Source organism: Oncorhynchus keta, chromosome 12, assembly GCF_023373465.1.
Source record: "Oncorhynchus keta strain PuntledgeMale-10-30-2019 chromosome 12, Oket_V2, whole genome shotgun sequence".
Lineage (NCBI taxonomy): Eukaryota > Metazoa > Chordata > Actinopteri > Salmoniformes > Salmonidae > Oncorhynchus > Oncorhynchus keta.
Genome location: NC_068432.1, coordinates 54,302,392 through 54,308,564, shown reverse-complemented (window position 1 = coordinate 54,308,564; position 6,173 = coordinate 54,302,392). Strand labels below are relative to the sequence as shown.

Here is a 6,173-nt window from a genome sequence, read left to right as displayed (position 1 = left end):
CCTTATAAACCGTAGCCGGCAGATTGAAAAGGGACCGTTTTCATCCGCTGACATGGCAAGACTGCTTGGTATGTATGAGGTCCAAAGCGATACATTTCCACAAAATGGCGCCAATATGTTTCCGGATTGAAAAAGGTTCCTTGGTAAAGACCAGCGAGCTGTCCAATTCATTTGGAGATGTGTTGGTTTGGGCCTAAATACAAGAGACCACCAGGTTTAACAGAACAAATGGCCGTTCTCTTGCGGGGATGCCTGTTCAGTTCTGGGTAATGTTCATGACAGCATGTTAGAGATGCCTGTTCAGTTCTGGGTAATGTTCATGACAGCACGTTAGAGATGCCTGTTCAGTTCTGGTTAATGTTCATGACAGCATGTTAGAGATGCCTGTTCAGTTCTGGGTAATGTTCATGACAGCACGTTAGAGATGCCTGTTCAGTTCTGGGTAATGTTCATGACAGCATGTTAGAGATGCCTGTTCAGTTCTGGGTAATGTTCATGACAGCATGTTAGAGATGCCTGTTCAGTTCTGGGTAATGTTCATGACAGCATGTTAGAGATGCCTGTTCAGTTCTGGGTAATGTTCATGACAGCATGTTAGAGATGCCTGTTCAGTTCTGGGTAATGTTCATGACAGCATGTTAGAGATGCCTGTTCAGTTCTGGGTAATGTTCATGACAGCATGTTAGAGATGCCTGTTCAGTTCTGGGTAATGTTCATGACAGCATGTTAGAGATGCCTGTTCAGTTCTGGGTAATGTTCATGACAGCATGTTAGAGATGCCTGTTCAGTTCTGGGTAATGTTCATGACAGCATGTTAGAGATGCCTGTTCAGTTCTGGGTAATGTTCATGACAGCATGTTAGAGATGACTGTTCAGTTCTGGGTAATGTTCATGACAGCATGTTAGAGATGCCTGTTCAGTTCTGGGTAATGTTCATGACAGCATGTTAGAGATGCCTGTTCAGTTCTGGGTAATGTTCATGACAGCATGTTAGAGATGCCTGTTCAGTTCTGGGTAATGTTCATGACAGCATGTTAGAGATGCCTGTTCAGTTCTGGGTAATGTTCATGACAGCATGTTAGAGATGCCTGTTCAGTTCTGGGTAATGTTCAAGACAGCATGTTAGAGATGCCTGTTCAGTTCTGGGTAATGTTCATGACAGCATGTTAGAGATGCCTGTTCAGTTCTGGGTAATGTTCATGACAGCATGTTAGAGATGCCTGTTCAGTTCTGGGTAATGTTCATGACAGCATGTTAGAGATGCCTGTTCAGTTCTGGGTAATGTTCATGACAGCATGTTAGAGATGCCTGTTCAGTTCTGGGTAATGTTCATGACAGCATGTTAGAGATGCCTGTTCAGTTCTGGGTAATGTTCATGACAGCATGTTAGAGATGCCTGTTCAGTTCTGGGTAATGTTCATGACAGCATGTTAGAGATGCCTGTTCAGTTCTGGGTAATGTTCATGACAGCATGTTAGAGATGCCTGTTCAGTTCTGGGTAATGTTCATGACAGCATGTTAGAGATGCCTGTTCAGTTCTGGGTAATGTTCATGACAGCATGTTAGAGATGCCTGTTCAGTTCTGGGTAATGTTCATGACAGCATGTTAGAGATGCCTGTTCAGTTCTGGGTAATGTTCATGACAGCATGTTAGAGATGCCTGTTCAGTTCTGGGTAATGTTCATGACAGCATGTTAGAGATGCCTGTTCAGTTCTGGGTAATGTTCATGACAGCATGTTAGAGATGCCTGTTCAGTTCTGGGTAATGTTCATGACAGCATGTTAGAGATGCCTGTTCAGTTCTGGGTAATGTTCATGACAGCATGTTAGAGATGCCTGTTCAGTTCTGGGTAATGTTCATGACAGCATGTTAGAGATGCCTGTTCAGTTCTGGTTAATGTTCATGACAGCATGTTAGAGATGCCTGTTCAGTTCTGGGTAATGTTCATGACAGCATGTTAGAGATGCCTGTTCAGTTCTGGGTAATGTTCATGACAGCATGTTAGAGATGCCTGTTCAGTTCTGGGTAATGTTCATGACAGCATGTTAGAGATGCCTGTTCAGTTCTGGTTAATGTTCATGACAGCATGTTAGAGATGCCTGTTCAGTTCTGGGTAATGTTCATGACAGCATGTTAGAGATGCCTGTTCAGTTCTGGTTAATGTTCATGACAGCATGTTAGAGATGCCTGTTCAGTTCTGGGTAATGTTCATGACAGCATGTTAGAGATGCCTGTTCAGTTCTGGGTAATGTTCATGACTGTTGACATTGAAAGGAAGAGTGATCCTTCACAGTCACTAGTATGTTTTGGTAAAGCCCTTCCCCAAAGATTTCCCTTGGTACCAAAACAATACTCTCTGAAGGTTAGAAATAGGTTTCATTGTTCTAGTGTTTCTCTCCACTTGACACAGACGTCAGTTCAACGTTTAGTTTCGATTTAAATTTCGTCGAATTGTCAACTAACGTGAATTCAACATGAAATCAATGAAACATGTCATTTTGTATTTAACATACCTCATTGTATTGAGGTTAAAAGTTGTTTTTTTAATTTTTTTATTTTAAATGTAATCCTTTACATTGATTACTTTTTTTTGCATTGTCACCAAATTGATTTATTAAAATAAATATTTATACGTGGAAATAATGTGGATTCAACCTGTTTTTGTTCATTGGGTCCATCCATGTTTTCTGTCCAGAATTCCTCCATCTTGTTTCTCAACGGGTGTGGAATGTTCATGGAAAACATTTGTTCTCTCTTTGAAGTCCTGTTTATTAACAATTATGACGAACTAAACTTCCAGTAAGAAGACTGAAAATAGCTGTTCACAGGCTCATTCCTTCCTTCCTTCCTTTCATTGGCTGTGTATAACATTAGCAGCCGATGATTCAACTCCATCTGATCTACCAGATGTTTATTGAAAAAGGTGGAATGACCCATTTGCGACCAAGCTTTAACTTTCTGACTGATGTCTTGAGATGTTGCTTCAATAAATCCACATAATATTCCATCCTCATGTTGCCATCTATTTTGTGAAGTGCACCAGTCCCTCCTGCAGCAAAGCACCCCCACAAGATGATGCTGCCACCCCCGTGCTTCACGGTTGGGATGGTGTTCTTCGGCTTGCAAGCCTCCCCCTTTTCCCTCCAAATATAACAAGGGTCATTATGGCAAAACAGTTCTATTTTTGTTTCATCAGACCAGAGGACATTTCTCCAAAAAGTACGATCTTTGTCCCCGTGTGCAGTTGCAAACCGTAGTCTGGCTTTTTTATGGCGGTTTTGGAGCAGTGGCTTCTTCCTTGCTGAGCGGCCTTTCAGGTTATGTCGATATAGGACTCATTTTACTGTGGATATAGATACTTTTGTACCTGTTTCCTCCAGCATCTTCACAAGGTCCTTTGCTGTTTTTCTGGGATTGATTTGCACTTTTCGCACCAAAGTACGTTCATCTCTAGGAGACAGAACGCGTCTCCTTCCTGAGCAGTATGAAGGCTACATGGTCCCATGGTGTTTATACTTGCGTACAGATGAACGTGGTACCTTCATGCATTTGGAAATTGCCCCCAAGGATGAACCAGACTTGTGGAGGTCTACAATTGTTTTTATGGGCTCTTGGCGGATTTATTTTGATTTTCCCATGATATCAAGCAAAGAGGCACTGAGTTTGAAGGTAGGCCTTGAAATACATCCTCAGGTACATCTCCAATTGACTCAATCGATGTCAATTAGCCTATCAGAATCTTCTAAAGCCATGACATCATTTTCTGGAATTGTCTAAGCTGTTTAAAAGCACAGACAACTTAGTGTATGTAAACTTCTGACCCACTGGAATTGTGATACCGTAAATTATAAGAGAAATCATCTGTCTGTAAACAGTTGTTGGAAAACTGTATTGTGTCAGGCACATAGTAGATGTCCTAAACGACTTGCCAAAAATATGGTACATTTGAACATCTTGGCCATGTTCTGTTATAATCTCCACCCGGCACAGCCAGAAGAGGACTGGCCACCCCACATAGCCTGGTTCCTCTCTAGGTTTCTTCCTAGGTTTTGGCCTTTCTAGGGAGTTTTTCCTAGCCACCGTGCTTCTACACCTGCATTGCTTGCTGTTTGGGGTTTTAGGCTGGGTTTCTGTACAGCACTTTGAGATATCAGCTGATGTACGAAGGGCTATATAAATACATTTGATTTGATTTGATATTCCCATTAGCTCCCTGATCTCGTTCCATCTATCCCCATTACCTCCCTGATCTCGTTCCATCTATTCCCATTACCTCCCTGATCTCGTTCCATCTATCCCCATTACCTCCCTGATCTCATTCCATCTATCCCCATTACCTCCCTGATCTCGTTCCATCTATCCCCATTACCTCCCTGATCTCATTCCATCTATCCCCATTACCTCCCTGATCTCATTCCATCTATCCCCATTACCTCCCTGATCTCGTTCCATCTATCCCCATTACCTCCCTGATCTCATTCCATCTATCCCCATTACCTCCCTGATCTCATTCCATCTATCCCCATTACCTCCCTGATCTCGTTCCATCTATTCCCATTACCTCCCTGATCTCGTTCCATCTATTCCCATTACCTCCCTGATCTCGTTCCATCTATCCCCATTACCTCCCTGATCTCATTCCATCTATCCCCATTACCTCCCTGATCTCGTTCCATCTATCCCCATTACCTCCCTGATCTCGTTCCATCTATTCCCATTACCTCCCTGATCTCGTTCCATCTATCCCCATTACCTCCCTGATCTCGTTCCATCTATCCCCATTACCTCCCTGATCTCGTTCCATCTATCCCCATTACCTCCCTGATCTCATTCCATCTATCCCCATTACCTCCCTGATCTCTTTCCAGGAGTTGAAACTCATTTCATGTCTTTGAAATCCCTACACAAGGTATCACTTGTTCTGATAGTTTTTCATCAAAGTTCTCCATGTTTGTTATCAAGGAAGTTGTCAAGGAAGTGAGTGTCTTTGTGGTTATACAGGATGTACCAGCCCCACCTCCTGTAAACCAATCATGTCAATGCAAAGCTATACCCAGTTGATTTTTATATATATATATATATATTTGTAATAATGACAATTACAACAATACTGAATTAAATCAAATCAATTTAGTCTCAAATAAATAATGAACCATGTTCAATTTGGTTTAAATAATGCGTTGGAGAAGAAATTAAAAGTGCAATATGTTCCATGTTAAAAGCTAAGGTTAAAGTTCCTTGCTCAGAACATGAAAGCTGGTGGTTCCTTTTAACATGAGTCTTTAATATTCCCAGCTAAGATGTTTTAGGTTGTAGTTATTATAGGATTATTCCTCTCTATACCATTTGTATTTCATATACTTTTGACTGTGTTCTTATTGGCACTATAGTATTGCTGTCACGACTTCCGCCGAAGTCGGTTCCTCTCCTTGTTCAGGCGGCGGTCAACGTCACCGGTCTTCTAGCCATCGCCGATCCACTTTTCGTTTTCCATTTGTTTTGTCTTGTTTTCCCAAGCACCTGGTTTTACATTTTCCTCATTACTTGTCATGTATTTAACCCTCTGTTCCCCCCCTATGTCTGTGTGTGTAATTGTTGATTCTCAGGTTGTCACTCTTCTGGCTGGTTTTCCCCGGGGTATATTGTACACCTGTGCTTTTTGACAGTCTGTAGTTTGTACCTTGTTATGGTTGTACTTGGTGCTGCCTCGCCTGTTCTGAGGGAATTTGTTTTGGTGACGCGGTTGCGTTCTGTTCATATGTTGCCTCAGTAAAGTGCCTTGTCCACTCATCTCTGGTCTCCTGCGCCTGACTTCCAATGCACCAGCTACACCTACCACCTTGACAATTGCCAGCCTAATCTCGGGAGTTGATAGGCTTGAAGTCATAAACAGCGCTGTGCTTCAAGCATTGCTAAGAGCGGCTGGCAAACACAGTAAAGTGCTGTTTGAATGAATGCTTACGAGACTGCTGCTGCCTACCACCGCTCAGTCAGACAGCTCTATCAAATATCAAATCATAGACTTCATTATAATATAATAAACAAACAGAAATACGAGCCTTTGGTCATTAATATGGTCAAATCCGGAAACGATCATTTAGAAAACAAAACGTTTATTCTTTCAGTGAAATACGAAAGAGGGAGAGATGAGATGGTGGAGAGAGGGAGAGTG

At 42.1% G+C, this 6,173-nt stretch overlaps 1 long non-coding RNA gene across 6 annotated transcripts; it reads right to left on the bottom strand.

Annotated features, from left to right (window-relative positions):
* Nucleotides 1–3,811: 3,811 nt before the first annotated feature.
* Nucleotides 3,812–5,705, bottom strand: LOC127906546 (uncharacterized). Of its 6 annotated transcripts, XR_008061823.1 has the most exons (5): nucleotides 4,819–5,705; nucleotides 4,691–4,754; nucleotides 4,531–4,658; nucleotides 4,435–4,498; nucleotides 3,812–4,370 (listed from the first exon to the last, which is right to left on the bottom strand). It is a non-coding gene; the product is annotated as an uncharacterized LOC127906546 (long non-coding RNA). The 6 variants fall into 6 exon arrangements; XR_008061824.1 differs by having other exon boundaries at nucleotides 3,812–4,210; nucleotides 4,243–4,658; XR_008061822.1 differs by having other exon boundaries at nucleotides 4,435–4,658.
* Nucleotides 5,706–6,173: the final 468 nt, after the last annotated feature.